Raw genomic sequence first — 19,593 nt, 5'->3', positions numbered from 1 at the left:
CATTACAGTGACCACACTTGGACTATTGTTATTATTATTGTAATTTCCCTTTCAAATATTTCATGCTATGCCTTTTCCATCAGGAAAGAGAAGGCCATGGACAAAACATTTCAGGACATTGGAGATGTCATGCCCTGTTTCATTTCAATGCCTGGCTGCAAATTTACTGTCTACTAACCAACCGTTAGTCTTCTTGTATTTCGGGGAGGCATTTAACTCTTCCTGGAGTTGGTACTCACCATTTGCATGTTGCACTATCATTTTGGAGATGATTGCTTTGGGGAGGCTATAAAAAGCAGGTGAACCAGGAGTTTGCAGGCTGAGGAGGCTGGCCTTTCTTCTTGAGCAGAAGTATCCCAGGTAATGCCTTTTGCTCTCTGCTGCTGAAGAGACTGCAGGGGCAGCAGTGTTTCTATTGTATTTTTTTATTATTCAAGCTGTATTGGATCCCCCATGGGATGAACAGCAGAATATAAGCAAACATTTTATGGGGCCTCTAACCTCTGTTAGAGAAGCACCCAACTCTGTTGGATCTTTTTTTTTTTTTTTTTTTTTGCTTATGAGGTAAGAATGCACACGGTTTGAGAGTTCAGGAGACAAATCCATGAGGAAATGTGTGAAATATTTGGTTTTACACTGAATCTGATTCTCTCTAAGAGAGAAAGGATTTATAAATCTTTGGAGGCAGCTACCTAGCACTCAGGATACTCTTAACCCAAAACTTAAAACAAAAAATGGAATTGTGCATATATAAGATGCAGCATGTTATGCTGATGCATAAGCTTTCAGTGTTTAAGAAGGGATTTTAAAATATCAATACACAGGCCCTTTTTGTGTAGGGTCAGTTACCTTTTATTGAATACTGAAATCACAAGTTCCCCAAAGAAAGAATTTAAAAAGATGTGGTTAGCCTGATAGAGATACAGTTAAAAGACATTAGAAATAGCTTAATATATATCTAACCTTAAGTACTGTTGTATATTGTATATAAATAGTAAAGTAATGGTGTAACAAGGTATTTACCAGTGTAAAACAGGTATGGTTTTATACCTTTCCCTTTTCTACATTCCTAATAAAAAAATAACAATAGCAACAAAGAATAAGTAATAATATACCATATTTACCACCACATCCAGTCATTAGAAAATATGGGGATTCATCACACCTGAAACCACCACACTAGGAGCATGAGGGACAAAGGAAACACTTTTAGGAAGTGTTTAGGAAGACTTGTAAATCTTCACTAATCTTTCAAATACTGCCAGCAATTTCTAGTCAACGCACTCTTACCAGTAAATCGTCCACTAGGGGTTCTTTAATTTTAATTAGCATGTCTGCATCTTTTACTCTTTGCAGCTACCTGCATTATTAGGACAACCAACAGTTTCTGAAGCTAGACAGAACGCCTATAATTGATTCTAGCAGATGTGACACTGACCTTCTCTGCCATTTGTATTCTTTAATGGAATTTTCTGCAGAGCTATTGTGAACGAAGTCAAATCTGCTACTTGTCGCAGATGTGATTACGGTTGCCACACACTTCCAAATATGTTTTCAAGCCTGGTGAGATGTCTGCTTTTCGTCTACTTAATTTTGGACATAAAGACAACCACAACATGTATTGTAAGTGGACATGTCCTTATGAGTGTGTAGTCTGTGATCTCTAGTGGTTTTTTCCCCCATTTCTTATAACACACCAGGTGGTTGGGGATAGGTCAGACTTGAGAATCACTGCATGTTGTTTTCTTCTTGCTTTTGCAGCTTCGATTTATTTCTGGGGACTTGTGATACTTTTCATACTGATTTGGCTTGAAGTGTGTCTAAAATGCTTAATGATTGATGAATAGGAAGCACAACCAAGGAACTTTTCTTTTTTTTAATTGGGTCATTTTGGGCTTTTTCATCTGTTTCCAGTTTGGAATTCAGAATAATCTACAGGGCCGTTTCCCATGGAAATCCGCTAATCTCAAAGCTGCATCTATGCATTTGTTGTTGCTTATTGATGAAATGGTGCAATGTGATTATTCTGTGTGCTATGTAAGGACTCCTTCATTGTACTGGGCATTCATGACCTTTCGTGGTGGCTTCTTTCTGCATTGGCGACTTTTCAAAATCACAGGCCAGTTCAGAACACATCTGACATATAACCAATCACAGTGAATAGCTACATCAATAGCTTAGACCGTGGAGATATTAAATGCTGGATTGGCCGAAATAATTGTTGAAATTTAGGATCTCTTCACTATGACCATCACCATGTGATAAGCCTTCTTGTGTGTTCTGTCAGACTTTGTTCCAGTTTTCTGTCAATCTTGTTCAAGACTGCCAAAGTCTCATTACTTCTTCCAGCTACGTAGGAAACCACAGAGCCAGATTCCTGCCTGGGAGGAAAAGAGAACACTGGGGTAGAAGTCTGTCTTCTGCCCCATTGAGCCTAGTTTTCCAGGCCTCTGCAACATTCCCAGCAAAATCACCAAAGATTCTCAAATCCCCCAGTGCATTAGGGAATCTTAATATATCCATTAGTATCCATGGGAAAGCCTTAGGTGCCCCTCCCTTCGCACTGCAATCCCCAAACCCTGTCCAAATACCCTCTGGCAGATGTTAGGCATCAGTCATAAACCACGAGGGCAACCCATTCATGCATCACCCAGAGTGTTTTATAGAAGGTTTCAAGAATTTCCTCGCCAGGATCTCTAACCAAGAACTGTTTCTGTCTCTGCAGAATGCACAAGTTCTGGATTTCAAGAAACCCGTAAGCCAAACCAAGGTCTGTTGCATTGATTCTTTTTCTTCTTGCCTGGGAACTGATGGGTTCTCCCCAGGGCTGTTTTAGTTTCTCAGTCTGCCCCTGGTGACAGGTTATATGAAAGACCTCCACCCGAGACCCTGGAGAGGTGCTGCCAGTCAACACAGACAATACCGGCCTTGACGGACCAATGGTCTGACTCAGTATAAGGCGGTACTCCTCCCCCCACACCCCCACTCTGGCTCTGCACGCTTAACTGCTAGCTGCTATTATGGGAGCTGGAGGCAAGACTGGATTCAAGGGCTTTTCTTCCCGTTTGGGACCCTATGCTGCTTGCAATTTTAAAAATACAATAGGAACCAATGGGAGCAGGTGAGGGAAGGGCTTCTGAGAGCACTGAAGGTCTTCCTCTCCTCCCCATGCCAGTCTAATCTTTCTTCCAACTCTAGGCTATGAATTGAAAGGCAAGAGCCCCTTATTGGATGCTTCTGGGTATCCTCTGGTCTTAATTGTCTGTGAGCAGAGCAGGTTCTTCCCAGTTTTCTCCCTTTCTTCATGCCAAACTAGATATGATTTCATATTTTGTGGGCAACATGTGTGTGTGTGTGGGGGGGGGGGCGCTGTCAAGTATAGTTTGACCCTCAGGTAATCTACTCAATAACCTGTAAATCATTTTCAGATAGCCCCCCCCCCGGTTTCAACATATCCTTAAATATCCCACCATTTTGGTGAGAATTCCATCCTTAAATCCCATTATTATTTTAACTCCGTAAAAGGAGGACTTGTTGAATCGTTGAGGGAAAGCTGACCCAACACAAGACATTGCTAGATATATTCCTCTATACAACTTGTGAGGAGACTGGCAGTGCAATCCTAGGCACACTTCCCTAAGAGTAAGCCGCACTGGATAAGTAGGAATTGAGCAGACCTGCAAGAATTTCTCCATGTTGCTGAAGATTTGGGCTCTTTTTAAAATGCATATCTGTTGCACTGCACACTGCACATGTGTCAGCGGCATACAACCCAATCACAAGTAAGAGGTCGATGTCCCAGAGTGTCTTCAGGACTTTTGTGGAGTGCATTGTCCCTACACCTCTGTGGGAGGAGCAGGGCCTTCCCACTGGTGTTTGTGTCCTAGGAGGGACCACCTGTAAGGGTTTTGAGCAGAACTGTGCTAGTCAAAGGCAGCCACAGTGTTTGCTTTCCTGCTCATGGCTTGCGCTAAGTGCTCCCACTTCTGTGCCCTTTAAGTGCATTCCCACCACAAGCGAGAGGCTCTGTGCTCTAAGTGTGCAAGCATAGGCCAGAGAAGTGCCCTAGCCCCTGAGCCTGTGTGTGTCTCTTTTAGGGTTTATAGGGGCAGAGGGAGCGGTGACTATGTGGGATGGAGAGGGGAGAGTGCTGCTTAGTCAGCATCCTCAGCTGTGCTGGGCAAGAAGAGAGGTGCAGGAACTGCTAGCATGAGCTATGCAAGGGGTTTTGCTGATGTAGCAATCGCTGGTACTTGGAGCGTTATGAAAGGCTGGCCAAGATTAGGAAGCCAATTGAGTCCAACTCCACCCACAGCACACCTCTGCTGCCACCGTGTCCTTTGCTGGTATACTCTTCTGCTGATTTGGCACTGGTGCAACTTGCTGTGGGTTAATTTCTAGATATGCCAGTGTGGCCTCGATATACATCATTGCAACTCAGGGACACGTCAGCACAGGGCTTGGTTGCCATCCTAAACGCTTTTAGTTAGGGCTAAGGGTAGGGCTGTAAGATGCAAGAATCACCAGCAATTCTCTTTTAACTACAACACGAAGTGACACCAAGAGTTTACAAAGTTGGATTTGATTTCCTGTTTGCATAATCACAGGGACCTCCTCAACAGATGTCATAAGTGGCCACATTGGATCAAAACAGAATCCATAAAGAAAAGCCACACAATGATTTTTATTAGAGTCAACTGAAAGAACATCAACCAGCGTGCAGCTTCTGAATTCTCCAAAACTCTTAATGAGAATGGATGCCTTTTTTTTTTACAGTAGTATGTTGACTCTTCATTCTTCCTCAGCATTCCACACAATGTTAATGAGGTGGTCTTATGATCATGACCTAAAAATCAAAGAGAGAGCCAGCTTGGGGCAGTGGTTAAGAGTGGCAGCCTCTAATCTGAAGAACTGGGTTTGATTCCCTTGGGCCAGTCACAGTTCTCTCAGACTTACCTACCTCAAAGGAAAATTGAGTCCAATAGCACCTTTAAGACCAACAAAGATTTATTCAAGGCGTGAGCTTTTGAGTGCATGCACTCTTCCTCAGACTAAATAGAACAAAGATCATAAGCGTACAGATATATGGCAAAAATAAATTGTGGCAAATTAGTAAAGTGTGTCATAATATCCAAATTAAGCCATATGATGCCATGTGATCATTCTTTGCTAAAACAGGTAATCAGTCCTTTTGAGTTCAGTTGGAGTTCACAAAAAACATGGGAGAAATACAACTGTCCATGTTGGTAATTAATAGCAGACACTTTCCTAGTTGTGAAAAGAAATCATTAAAAGAGACTAGTTGCTTGCCCTATCCGCCTCCACCCACTCCATGCACTTGAAAACTTACACCTTGAATAAATCTTTGCTGGTCTTAAAGGTGCTTCTGTTGTGCTACTTCATACCAACATGGCTACCCACTTGAATCTACTTCAAAGGGTGTCAGCTGTGGGTGACCGCAAGCTGCTTTGAGACTCTTTTGGGTCATAAAAAAGTTGGGTACAAAACCCCCGCTCTTCTTCATCTTCTGTTCCTTCCCCCCCCCCCAAATATCCAGTCTGATGGAGATATCAGGAACTTGCATGTTGTTTTGTGTTATTTGTATTTGTCCTAATTGAAAGTATTGCACAGTTCTTGTTTTTTGAATCCTAACAGTTGATTTTAGTGTGATAATAACTTTATAAGAATGATAATATATGGCTTCATTTCTGTATCCCGCCCTTCCTAGATAGCTCGTGGTGGGTGACAGCATGATGCTGGATTTAGCTAACTTCTGCAAAAGGGAAGGGGATTATGATCCATTGGGAATCTAAATGGGTTCTATTGGCTGGAGGATAGGAAACGCATCCATACAGAGCTGCCAATCTCTTTTCACAGACACGGGACCATGTCGACAAGCGAAATCTCTTTATAAAGAATTGTGAAGAAAAGCCAACGGTGTCACCTGGCTATGGAGTTGTGGACCAAGATATGGTGGATTGGTTCAATGAGCTTTTTGGTGAAGGTATTGGCCCTGGTTTCTCTGCTGTACATTCCAGTGGAATGGAAGGAAAATGAATACATAAATTGGCGACAGACAAAGAAAGAAGATCTGTCACCTAGTCTTGAGAAGCACTGTATATGGCCCAGAATATATATGTAGTTTAGCAGAGCTGTGTTAAGCAGCCTTGAGACATTACCCCCCCTCCCCCCCCAAAAAAAAACTCTCCCTTCTGGCCACCTCTCCCTGGGTTGGGGAAAGAAGTTGCAGGGATAGGGTGGGGATCGGGAAGAGATACAGATCAGAATGCCATTCTTAGGAACTGGGTATTCTTATTCCTCTCCCTTCTCCCCCTCCTTGAAATTCTTTGCTGCATCCCTTTGATAAGAAGTTGGCATAGGGTGGGGATGGAGAGTAGAACAGTGTTTCCCAGTTGAGATCTGGCACTCTGATGCCCCTGGAAATTTCCCAGTTTCATTTCAAGCACTTCCATCTGCAGCTGCTTTCAGTGCAAGGAAGAAGTTTGTCCCAGGACACTTGGAAGCACAAGAGACTTCCCTGCAGCACCTCAGGATTTACAAATGCAAGCTACTGGGAGGCAAGGGAGAAATTCCCAGTGGGTTTGATCCCCCACTCCTCCACATGCAGCCAGCTGGGTGACCTTGGGCCACTCACAGTTCTCTTAAGGCTGTTTTTGCAGAGCAGTTCTGTTAGAGCTCTCTCAGCCCTACCGACCTCACAGGGTGTCTGTTGTGGGGAGAAGAGGGAACAAGTGTTTGTAAGCCGCTTTGGGGCTTCTTCAGGTAACAAAAAGCAGGGTATTAAAAAGCCACCTCTTCTCTTCTTGTTCTCATTGGACTCCAGTCATGATTCCAGATGGTCCCCCTGACTGTTTCAGTTGTGCATTCCTAGTTTAGTCACTGAGTGCTGGACAAAAAACAGCTGGCATAGAGAACTGTGATATGATACAGGGCTGGGTCAAAGGAAAGCCACCCTTGACCTGGATCAGTGGTGGAACGGTGGGATGCCTGCAGGCAGAACAGGGACGGGGTGAGCTAATTGGGCCTTTCAAGCCCCCTCCCCTTCCCCAGATGAGCCTTGATGTACCTTTTCAACATGGCTCATTTAAGACAGGGAAAGCAAAGGGAAAGGACAACACCAATGCTGGGGTGCTGCAATCTCCATCTCCTCCATGCCACAGAGGGAAAGAGGGACAAGGGGAGGTCGCAGCAACACAGGGGCAATCCATGTAGACTTGTCTTCCTCCTGTTCCTTCAGTGACTGCTGTATTACCAAGGAGAGGTTGCCATTTTATGCTCCCATGTCGAAGCAGACAGTGAGATTTTTAAGGAGCAGAGGGGATGAGATATGGACTTCATTAAACTAGAAAATCCTAGGTGTAGAAAAGATCTCAGATGGCACCAGAATTTCCAGAATACTTTTGGATTTTCTTAGGGACAAACATGGGCTACCTACAACTTCTACTTCTCTGGAGATTTTTTTTTCAGATTGGCCAGACATCTACTGAAGCCTGTTTATGGTTAGGGGTCCAACGAGATCTCCATTGGGGCTCCCTGCCAATTAGAGACCCCATGATTGTGCCTCCTATGATGTTATTCCAAAGCCACTTTCACCCCCACGTTTTCTGCCATGCTCCTTGATATGCCTACAACGAGCCCAGAATTTGTCCCTGCATGTATAGGACCACATAGTTATAGCCTCTGAGATATACTGATCATAAGTGTCTTTATCTACAGAACAATAACCTGGTAGCAGCCTCTCTGCATGGTGATGGATCCACTCAAGAAGGTTGGTTGTCCACATCTTTCTCAGCTGCAGTGTCAGGAACTCTTCTGCTGCTCCACTGGTCCTAGAGTCTTTGGTACCCAAGAAGGTCTCCTTTTATGAGTGTTTCTTACTTTCCACAGTAATGTGAAGTTTCAGCAGGAAAGCACAGCTAGATTTGGATTCCTCTGGATGGATGAAAGACTGCGGACAACATATAATATTCTGACATATTAACAAATATATATACAAGTGGAAGCCAAGCTGCAAGGCAGCCATGTTATTATCCTATATCAGATTTCCAGAGATGCTTCACTTTTGACCAACTCTCAGCTTTTGCTGTCCCTTTAGATCCCAAAACTGCTAGTGGTTGTTTTTCAGGCAATCTCTCCTCCCCCTCTTTAGCTGGTTGGAGCATCTTCCACAAGCTCTGATGGGTAAACCATTAAGTTTCTCCACTTATCAGGAAACCATTCCTTAATCATTAGTTCTAATTGATAAAAAAGTCAACCTTTCTGGGTTCATAGCTTAAAGAAGGAATAATCAGCCACCAAGCTAAAACTCAAGGAGTCCACCATCTCCGATTTAAACAACATACTTAAAAAATGTCAGGTAACTTCTGACTATCCCTATTTTGCCCTTCATTTAGTTGGAATATGCAAGATCTGTAGTGTGTATATGATTCAGAAGCATATGAAGATTGCCCTGCAGGGGGCACTAGAGTAAATGTGTATTATGCATTGTTAGATCAGAAACTTCCTGATATTTTCCAAATTATCCCCTCCTGTGTCCTGATTGGCTCAATCAGACACTTCCTGCTCTTTTGAGCATACGTACTCCCTGTTTGTCTCCAGAACCAACAGAAGAATGACTGCAGACAGCTGTTAGAACAGTTAGGTCTTTGTGTGCCTCTCTCTCTTTTCTATACATAGTTTTTTCTCTTAATAAAAACTATTTAGTTCTTTAAACAGCCTGGTGCTTGACTCCTTTGCATATTCAAACTCTGCCAATACATTCCACTGCCTTTCACATTACATTCAGACATACTGTCTGCACAAGCTCTCTCTCTAGGCTTCAGAAATACTGGACAGAACCCTACTATTCCATTTTGCCACTATCCTTTCTATTGCTGAAGCTCAAGCAGGAAGAGCCATTTGGGCTAGAGGGTTTAAGGAAAGAAACAAGAGTTGAAATTTCTTCTCTTCCACAAATGTATGGGAGCAGGCAATTTCATCCCCTTGCCCTCTTCACTCCAGCCTCCAGACCTGTATGGCTGTTCATATGCATGGATCCTGAGCTGGAAAGAACTGCAGCAATACAGATCAATATAGGGAAATGCCAGGAAATAACCCCCTCTCCAGCCTTGTGCTCCTTCAATACCAGCTGGAGCTTTGCAACCACTGCTCTCCTCCCCCCTCTTACCTTCCCCAAACAAGCTGGAGGGAGAGAGCAGCCACGTAATTAAGTATAGAAGGCAACGACTGTTTCAATTCGGGAAAAATGAAGGCAGAAGATTTGGGTTCAGATAGATCTGAATTCAGCAGGATCGACAACAGAAACAAAAAAGTAAGTGCAGAACCAGCTCTGCTTCAGTTTCATCTGCTGAAGAGACCTCAAGAATAGCTAATCTTTGGAACCTCAAGAATAACTAATCAGGCAAATCCATATGCATCCGGAGCACTTAAACTGCTGTAATTATTCTGTCCTCAATACATGTGACTGACCATTAATTAAAAATCCCGGCATGCAGGTCAGATTCCTCATCCACAAGCAGCAATTTCTTATTGCTCCCCCCACCCCTTGAAATAATGTGATGTTGTGGGTATGAATGGGTTATGCTTCTAATACCACTGAGAGACTGAACACTGTGCACTCCAAGCACACCTCCCCAGAAAATGGCTAAAAATAGGGAGGGGCCTTTGTCAATTTCACCAAGCCCAGAGGTGAAATTGACAATGTGATAAAATGAGGGCAGACTTGTGCTAGAGGGGGGAGCAGGCCATCTGTCCTTGGAAAAAAAGTCAAGGGGGGGTAGCTTTGCTGGAATTCGGGTCTCCTCTCCCTCTGAGTGCCTAGATGAGCACGTCTACGCTTGACCAGCCGCCACAAAGAACACTCGACCTCTACAGACTAAACAAGTCATTTAAGATAAATGGAACTTTTAAAAGGTACACAAAACTATGAGATTTGGCGGGAAGGGAGGGGTGTTTTGTTTGTTCTAGAAATGCTATGGATCCCATCCAGTAGATACACGTGGCATTTGTGCAACTCAGCACAGAATTGACCTAAAAGTGCTAAAGGAGAGAGATAGTTGCATTTTCCAATCCTCCCCCAAAATGTAATTTATTGCAGAGAAAATATGCTCCCAGTATGGGAGCACTTCCCAAGGGAAGATGCCAGGATGGCCAAACATTTGTATTTAAAAAAAAATTCTAGTAGGTTTGTCAGTCTCCAGACTGAAGATCTCCTGGGCTTACAACTGATCTTCAGTTAACAGAGACCAGCTCATATGGAGAAAATTGTCTCTGTGGAAGGTAGATTCTATGGCATTTTTCCCCATTGAAGCCCATCCTCCTCAGGTTCCACCTCTTAGATCTCCAGGTGTTTCCCAATCTGGAATAACAATTGCCCTTCCTTTTCTGTTCCATTCTACAGAGATCCTCAGTGTGCTCCCCAACATGTCCCTAGAGCACCAGAGGATCCCTCTGATCCTGGGGGTCAAAGGGGGCAGCCAGGGCATCTCATGTGGTAAAGAGGAAGAGCCCAGACTGCAACTGGAGGTGAGCTTGGGGGACCCCTTGCTCTCAACCTCCCAGGGCCATAGGGGATTTCTGCAGCAGTTTCTGGGTCCCCCTTCCTCACCCACCATTTGTTTAACTCCATACACAGACTGGTCTGGATATCTGCATCAGCCATGCAGAGCCTTTTCGGGGGGGGGGGGCGTTGCTTCCTGTTGACATCAGTGAGCTGCAAAGGCAGAAGAGGCCCTTGCAGACTCTATTGGCAGCAGTTCAGGAAGTCGTCGTCCTCTGGAGGATTGCCATCAAAGCAGTCAGCAAACTAGACTCAGGTTAAATGCTAGGAAGAACTCATTCACTGTCCAATAATTTCACAGACAGTTTCCAGTGGGGTAGCCATGTAAATCTGCAGCCTTGGAGAAACTTCAAGACTCACACATTAGTTGTGCCAGACAGAGCTCACTTTGTCAGGCGCAACCAAAATGGTGGATTCGTCCTTGGGAATTTCCAGATCAAGGACCCTGGATGCTGCACAGAGCTGTCAATGAGCACCCCCTTAGGAAATGTCAGTGTACTTTTCTAAATCATTAGCCTGACAAAAGCAGCAGAACACTGTTATCCAGCTACAAGGCCTTTTTTGCTCTGTAACTCTACAAACAATTGTTTGAAGAGGAATGGAAGGTCTTCCTAGTGAATTTATCTTGCTTTTCTCCCTGTTCCTCCTTCAGAAATCCCTGGCTCTCCGTTCTTGTGTGTGCATCCATTGACGCAGCACAAGGACATATTCATGAAGGAGTCAGGAGAGCTTTGAACACCCTCTTTATAACTACATTAAGGAAAATTATGTATATAATGGCGTTCTTGGGTGGATGAGTTGGAATGGTCTCCGTCTAGGGAGCTACACAGGCACACCCTCCCAGTGTCTTGCAGCCTCCAACCCAAAGCAGTGGGCCACCTTTGTGTTATCTTGGATCAAAGGGGCTGTCTTTAGTTTTCTAATCCATGCACAGTATACAGACACTAGCAAAGGCCTCCTTTTCCCAGCCCTGCAGGTTCATACCTAGAAATGTGACCTCCCAGACCAGAGTTCAGAGGGAATGGCTTCTGAGGAGAGGCCAGTACAATGAGAACAGGCTTGACCTGCTCCAGACACTCCAGAACAGTAAGATGGTTCATGAGCCAGAAATCCCCTTCGTGCTTCCGAATGCTTTAACGATGCCCAGGAGAAATTGCTCTGCTGTTTGAGTCTGGGAGAACTGACTTCAGTTAGGACTTGCAAGCTTCTGCTGTTGGATCAAGGCGGCTGCCGTGGCCATTGTGAAAGGGAATTCATTCTCGTCACTCTGGAGGAGGGATTGTCTGCCTACAGGCTGTGCTCTCCATCTCCGCCTGCTGTTCTTGCAAAGCTATTTCCCTGCCTTTCATCTCCCTTGACAGACAGAATGAGCAGGGGACCCATAAGGCTGACATGCTTTGAAAAGCAAAAAAAAAGAGGACATATTTCCTGACTACTTCAAACAAGTGATCATTGTAGCAAATCTCATTTTAAGTACACCTGCTATATAAATTGCGATGACTGCTACTAACTAGGAATATTCCTAACCTTCCAACCCCTAAAGAGCACATTTTAATGAGCTTTTTAAAGAAAATCCCAAAAGAGGATGGATAGCATAAAGAGGACATCTGGTAACCTGACATTTCATGACATAATGATGTAGTTTTTGAGAAGTGGGCAGCATGCAGGAGGGCAAAGTCCCTCATGCCAGATAAGCTGGTGATTTTTTTTTGGGGGGGGGGAGATTCTTTAAATTAGGCTTCTTTGTCTTCTTTTGATTGCAACCTAATCGTGACCTGGATCGACTTGAAGAAATGTAAGTTTACCTTCTTTGCAGTACTCTGCTTGGGAGATTTATGTACTGCACTCAGTATCACATTTCTATGACTGGGCAAAACTCTTCTCTATTAACCAAATATCCCAATGATCTGCTTATGGGGTTAATCTTCTTGCTGGGCATTAGTAATAATATTGAAGGGAGAACTTTAAAATAGCAGAATGATGGGAGCTAAATATGGCATAAGATTAAGTGCCAGCAGTTCAGCAGAAGCCGTTTGAAAACAGAAAACCAAATATGACAGCCTTATACACGGGGCTGGGCAGGGGAAGGGAACCATTTGCCAAAAAGCCTGGAGGAACTGTTTCCCGAAAAAGCCTGGCCTCTGCTGAGCATAAAAAAATGCCAGTTTGAAACAGCACCAGGAAGACAATAATTTCCACTCTGGGCGAATATCCAAAGGGAGGGCATTCCAGATACAATTGCCCAAGGCGACTGAGATGGTGAATTCATTCTCCAGCTTTATGCACATCTGCTATCAGGGACAGTTGTAAATTTAGGTGTTCTGGAGCCTAACCCTGCAAAATTACATCTTCCGTGCCTGCAGCTGTTGCATCTGGGCTGACCAGAAGGCTGGATCTTTTAACCCTCTCTTCTTTCCTGAGCACGGACATCCTTGCTTTCATGCAATAAGGAGCAAACCCATCAGCTTGGACTATTTCCATGGCAAGGGGATAGTCATGGCAAGGGGATAGTCAGCCAGCAGCAGTATAATAATGCAAACATGAATCCTTTAATGCTTTCTGAGCAGCTGTAATGTGCCTCCCGCTTGACCTAGTAGCATTCGTCATGAATTCACAAGGCAGGCTTGATGGCACAGCAAGCTCACCCTGGGCAGCCACCAAAGGCAAGGTTAGGCTGACATTGCAGAGATGTGCCTGTCTTCCTGCAGGATCAAGGTCACAGTCCTGGGGTTTGTGTATATAGTGATCAACTCCAGGTTAGGAAATGCCTGTAGATTTGAGGGGTACAACCCAGGGAGAGTGCATTTTGGGAGAAGGGAAGAATCTCATTGGGATGTAACACTACAGATTCTGACTTCCAAAGGAGCCAATTTTTTTTCCAGGGGAATGTCTCTTGTCCTCTAGGGGTGTTGTAATTCCACAAGATCTCCAGGACCCCTGGAGGTTGGTAACCCAATTTGTCTGTGCATTTCCCCTCCCTAATGGAATCCAATAAAGAAAACCACAGTTTGCCTACTTCTCATCTAGTTGAGCTCTAAGCCTAAATACCAATGGCTCAACAGAGCACCTTGGATGGAATACCCCAACTACCCTCGGTTTCTGGCTTCCGTCCACTCATTGGTTGCTTCTGCAGCATGAAGGTCAGCACAGTAAATGCATCCTCGGAGGATGGTTCAGCATTCTGCAAAGCAACAATGCCAGCTGAGTGGCACTCAAGCCATGAGACACACTCCTCCTCCAAGGCCTTACCAGAAATATAGTATGTGGAACAGATGATGAAGTCCCTCCCCTCCCTCTGCAGGCTCCACCCCCAAACTCTCCAGGTTTCCCCTAACCCGGAGCTGGCAACCCTATCCCACCCATACTCCAGCTCCAGGATTCTGAGCAGGGGCTGGCGTTCCAGCACAGGCTGTGGCAGAGGAGACGGCAACTGGCGGGCTGCTTTCCTTTTTGCCAGGCCAGCAAGTTGTTTTGCTGCCAAACCTGTCCTGCAACCTGGAGAGCTCCTCCTTTGCCCAAGCCCGGCCTTCCAGTTTCCTTCCAGTTCAGTCTCCAGAGCTGCCGGCAGTTCTCTTGCGTGGTGAATCTAACGCTGTGGAGGCCTTGCCTGCTGCACCCAGCGACCCCGTGACAGTCCCATGAAGCCGCTGAGCTGCTGCGAAGAGAGCCTGGACCCATGCCTCGCTGCAGCTGAGCCCGAGGAGGGAGAGAGAAGTCAGTCTGCCTGATGCCATGGGCCTGGCCTGCTTGCAGGGGAGGAAACACTGCGGAGCTCCCAAGAGCTGCCAAATCCAGGTTTGGAAATTCCTGGAGATTGGGGGGCAGAACCTGGGGAAGGAGGGGTCTGGGACGTGGAAAGACCTTCTCAGGCCAAATGCCATACAGTACACCCTCCAAAGCAGCCATTTTATTGCAAGGAACTGATCCATGTATTTTGGAGACCAATTGAAATTCTAGGTAGGCTCCAAGTCTCACCTGGCGGTTGGTAACTCTGTCCCTGATGGAGGGAAGGGAAAGGACCTTTATGTGCTTTCTATCCCACTACAGGGCTGCTTGGTTGCTGGCAGCTGAGCAGCCTCTTGCCTTTGCCCCTGTCCTTGTCACTGCTTGAATGAGCAGGGGAAGTGAAAAGGGACAACTACCGATCCTATACTGCACAGTATAGGATCGGTAGTTGTCCCCCCACCCTGCCTGTCCCATGTGGAGAATTCCATGGCCTAGTTCTTCTTGCCCACTGCCCCTCCAAGCAGGGGAAAAAGACACTGTGTGTGCTGTTATGTCACCCCTGGAGAATACCTGAGTGGTGGAGAATAGAGTTTCCAATAATTCCTAGAGTCCCCCCTGATATGACAGCTACCCTGTCTGTCCTCTCAGTTTTCCCACTGGTTGCCTGGCAACCCTAGTGTAGTGCAGTGCTATGACATCATTTCCAGTAAAAGAACAACCTGAAAGTGACATCATCAGATTGTGCAGAGCTCTAGGAAATGATAAACCATAGAGATCTAGGAAATTCCTAGAATGTCCTGGCCAAGAGTGGCATTAGATAACAGACAGACAGACAGACAGACAGACAGACAGACAGACAGACAAATAAATTGTTTCCAGACAGAATTGAGGTTGTGGCATCTCGTTTTGCCATTCTTGCCAGTCTCCAAATCTTTCAGGTCCTTACCAGTTGCCAGCTACGGGCAGGTAACCTGACTCCCTAGTGAGACTTACAAGATTGTTCTCCCCTTCTACTTGATCTGCATGGCAACAACCTTGCAAGGTAGATTAAACTAGAGAGGAGTCACCCAGCAAGTTTCCATAGCAGAATGAAGAATGCCCTGATACATATGGTGAGGCCATTTTAGCATCCTTTTCCTTTCTGCTTTCTGTGCGGGATTTTCAAATGAACAGAAAATACTAATCGATTATAGTGAACAGAAAGAATATTCCTTCCATCCATCTTTCCTGCGACCTCCCTCAAGGCCGGGGTTGTGATGCTGTGTGATAGCATAACCACTTCCTTGTAGAAGTATTGTTCTGGATCTTCCCATGAGAAATGGGATGGAATAAGTCAGAAGAACTTTTCTATCCATCCTTCCTTAGCTCGGGAAAGTTGCCACTGGCCAGTCTCTTTGGAATGTTGCTTGGCCATCTAAGAAATTAGGCCAATGAGTGGTCTGGATGTGAAGCAGCGGCAGCAATAAAGCTCTATGAAACAGAAAACAGGATATATGACTTTTTGAACAAACAGCATTCAGGAATCCAACACTTTCTGGACTCCTCCCCCTGCCATGTCAGGCTTGCTGGTAAAGATGGTGGGTTCAAGTCTCTCACTGTATGGTTGCATTTCACAGTGGGAACATTTATTAATTTGGAAAACACAGCAGAAGAAATGGGGGAAGCCCTGACCGGGACAGCCTAGGCTAGCTACATCTCATCAGAATTCGGACGCTAAGCTGGGTCAGCTCTGACTAGCAGCATTTCCGCACCTTTAAAACGTAGCTGGAAAGCCCTCTAATGTAGGTGGCATATTCTGGCCCCTCCACATGATGTCGGGCACATTCAGAGTCTGCTCAGCTGCTGGCTTGCTATTTCCTCCATTTTAACGTGTGACTCAGGGAATCTCCAAAAGTGGATATACCACCCTAAAAAGCGCTAGTGACCAGAAAGTAATCAGCCTTCAACAAACCAAAAGAAAGTATGGAGGGTTCACCCAGCTTCATCCCGCCCTCACACCTGCCTCCATTTCTTGTGGTCCTGGGCATGGGAATAATTTTTTCTTTTTTAAAATGGCTCCGCGCGTAGATCAACGCATAGGTGAACACACGCATAGGCAGGTCTATAGACCCAAACAAGCATCTCACATTCAGGACCGTTCCAGAAGTGTGGGTTCTCAAATGTACTGAAGTCCCAAAAGTTGAAAAGATAAAAATGGGACTTCTCAAAGTGACTTTTCACCAAAACTTGAAAATGCATTATTTTTGGAGTGTGTTTAAAAGATGCCATGCATATATGATGCCATGTAATCTCATAGCAACGAATAATTCATAATTTTTTAAAAATAAAAATTCTGGGCTTAAACACCAACTGGATTTGCCGGGATGTGATTGGTCACCTAGAGTGATTGACAGGCCGATGAGAGGACTGTAAAAGGTGCATTGCTATCTCTTCTGCCTTTTCAAGCCACAGCTGAGGAGGGGAAGATGTATGAGACGGCAGCTAAAAAAGGCAAAACATCATCAAGGTGAGGAGGGGGCAGGTGGCGCGATATAAAATCACGCGATTGGAATCAGAATGCATGTCGCTATTTTGGCTGAAATGCGGAAATGACCTAGTATTTGGATGGAAGACCTCCAAGGAACACCAGGGTCACGATGCAGGGGCAGGCAATGACAAATCACCTTTGAACATCTCTTACCTTGAGAACCCTATGGAGTTGCCATAAGTCAGCTGTGACTTGACCGCATTTTCTATCGCCACACTGGGGTGAAATATCCCCTTCTCTGTGCACTCTTACATATTTCACTTTTCTCATCTTTCTCATGTCATGAATTACTGAAGTTCTTTCTTTGGAAATGTCTGTTTTCCAGTAATTAGATGGCTGTGAGAGCAGGTCGAGAGATGTTTGTTTGCTCTTTGGCGTTATATTAGTTTAATGCCTGAAAATTCAAAAAATCAAGGAGAGGCTTTGGACCTAAATTAGGAAATACCTATAATCTGTCCAAATTACAATGGTAATTTGGACAGATGAATGATGGTATCATAACCGCTGTAAGGTTTGGTTTGAAGAACAGGGCCCTCATTGTTTACACTCTGTTTATGCCCACCTGAAATGGGCCTAAAGTTTACGGTTTTGCCAGTTTACACTTAGGTCAACAAGTCTGGAATATTCCAAGTTTGGTTTTTAAATATAGTGTTGTGCATTTTTTAAGTTATGAGAATTCAAAGTATCCCTCTTCGTAAACAGGAGTAAATAACCAGAAAATTAAGTAAAGTGAGCTTAATTAAGTAATTAAGTCAGTTTTCCCGAAGCAAGGAAACCTCCTCCTTGGGAGGCTTTTAAGCAGAGGCTAGATAGCCATCTGACAGCAATGCTTATTCTGTCTGGCTATGACTTTAGGCAGATTGTGAGAAAAGACAGGAAGGGAGGAGCCAACGCTTGGCTCCTGTGACCCTTTCTTAAATGCCCATGGTAATGCTGATCACCACTTTGGGGTAAGGAAGGAATAGTTTTCCAGGCCAATTGGTCCAGAGATCTTGGATGTTTTGGGCTTTCCTTTGGGTATAGAACAAGAGGAGGGGGTGGGGGTTATGGTGGGATAGCTTTGAATTTCCTGTTGTGTGCTAAGGTAGGGCTAGATGATCCTTGGGGTACCTTCCAGCTCTGTTTCTGTTTGTAAATACTGGCAACTAAGAACAGCTGGCTGGGAGGAGACCAGTGGTCTCTCTAATTCAGCAGCTTCTTTTTCACACAGTGGTCAACCAGATTCCTCCAAAGTCTTACAAGCCAAAGCCTGCCCTATTGTTGACCTCCAGCACTGGTATTCAGAGGGTTTCTGCTTCTCATCCTGGAAATTCCATTGCTCATTGTGGCCAATAACCATGAATGGACTTATTTTCCATGTATATGATTCATCCCTTTTTAAAGTGCTACCTTATTAATAGTTTGTTTTAATTATTATTAATTTCGTATCTGATGGAGGGAGCTTTGACTCTCGAAAGCTTATGCCCTGGAAGTCTTGTTGGTCCTTAAGAGGCAGGGAGTGGCAGTCCAGGTGAGCAGGGCTCGGCCACCCACCACCCTGGTATGAGTGTGGCACCCAGGGCTGCAGCAGTGCCTGGAGCTGCCACTTCCCACAGTGCTGCAGGCACTGCTCTGTAGACCAGGCAGAAGGCCCTGGCCTGGCCAAGTGACAGCTGGCTGCAGGAGCAACTCGCAGCTGTGCACCTGGCCCTGCTGCTTGCCTCACAGGGCAGCTGCTGCTCCAGATTGCCGGTCTAGTGGAAGTCCCTGGCTGCCACTGGGAACTCTCATTTGGAGGGTGTCCTCTCTGGCACCACAGCCCCAGTGAGTTTCCTGTCTCCCACAAACTCTTCACTCCTCAAGTACTGCTCCAGATCTCCAGGAATTTCCCAGGCTGGAGCTGGCAACCCCCATGCCCCTGGCTTTAGCAGGAGTGTTTGCATTTGTACACATTGCATTACCATCTAAAGGAGGGCCCCTCTATAAGACTATTAAGTCTAATGACTTAACTGCTCTATTGTTGATGCAAAAAATTCCCACACAAAAGATCTCATTTGATACTGCAGGTTCTTTGAGGTGGGCATAAGGCCTTTGTACTTTATTAATTCCCTTCTCATGGTAAGTAGGTAAGTAGATTAGCGATTGGGTTAGCATAACTTCAAATTTGGTTGTATCCTTAGAAGTGCCCCTCTTTCTGATGGCATCTCTCTTTCTCTTACCACACCGAATAACCGAATAACCATTTCCGTTCCTGACCCTGCACCTAAGGGAAGAAAAGCGCCTGCTTGTGTCAGCTGGATTTAGGTCTCCTTAAGAGGGAGGGGCTCTGGCCCAAATCCCCCCACCCCCATTGCTGGCTTCAGGGCCATGAGAGACCCTTTGTTCAGCGTCACAGCTGCTAAGCTGCAAACCTCCAAGCCAAGTTAAGCCTCTGAAGCAATAAGGAAGAGTTAGGGCTGGCACAGCCTCCCCCCTCGCCTCCTCTGCCTGTGCCACCCACAGGAACTCACCAGCTGGCGGAGTCACACTGGCAGCTCAGTGCCTCTCCCCATGGCTGGGTCCTCGCAGGCAGGAAGAGGGCCGGGACAGAGAATTGCCATAGATCATGTGGTTTCTGCTGCTCACTCGCAGCTGTGGCTTCCTGTTAAGACTGCAGCAGCACTGTTATGTGGACACCGAGACATTTCTTCATGTGCTCAGCACTTTGCCTAATTCAGGCAGCAAGCAAAATAGCTGACATCCTCCTTCAAGCTTGCTTTACTTTTTCCGCAGAGATTTCTCT

General features: G+C 45.3%; 2 long non-coding RNA genes across 3 annotated transcripts; one reads left to right on the top strand and one right to left on the bottom strand.

The window, feature by feature from the left end:
- The first annotated feature begins 1,475 nt into the window (after positions 1–1,475).
- Positions 1,476–7,873, top strand: LOC143821420 (uncharacterized). Its single transcript, XR_013225797.1, has 4 exons — positions 1,476–1,623; positions 2,726–2,770; positions 5,878–6,004; positions 7,738–7,873. It is a non-coding gene; the product is annotated as an uncharacterized LOC143821420 (long non-coding RNA).
- LOC143821419 (uncharacterized) lies at positions 4,422–19,593 on the bottom strand. Of its 2 annotated transcripts, none has more exons than XR_013225796.1 (3): positions 19,322–19,593; positions 7,747–7,969; positions 4,422–4,846 (listed from the first exon to the last, which is right to left on the bottom strand). It is a non-coding gene; the product is annotated as an uncharacterized LOC143821419 (long non-coding RNA). The 2 variants fall into 2 exon arrangements; XR_013225795.1 differs by having other exon boundaries at positions 7,747–7,857.

This window comes from Paroedura picta, chromosome 12 (assembly GCF_049243985.1).
Source record: "Paroedura picta isolate Pp20150507F chromosome 12, Ppicta_v3.0, whole genome shotgun sequence".
NCBI lineage: Eukaryota > Metazoa > Chordata > Lepidosauria > Squamata > Gekkonidae > Paroedura > Paroedura picta.
The sequence above is the reverse complement of the archived record's forward strand: the minus strand, read 5'-3'. Positions and strand labels throughout refer to the sequence as shown.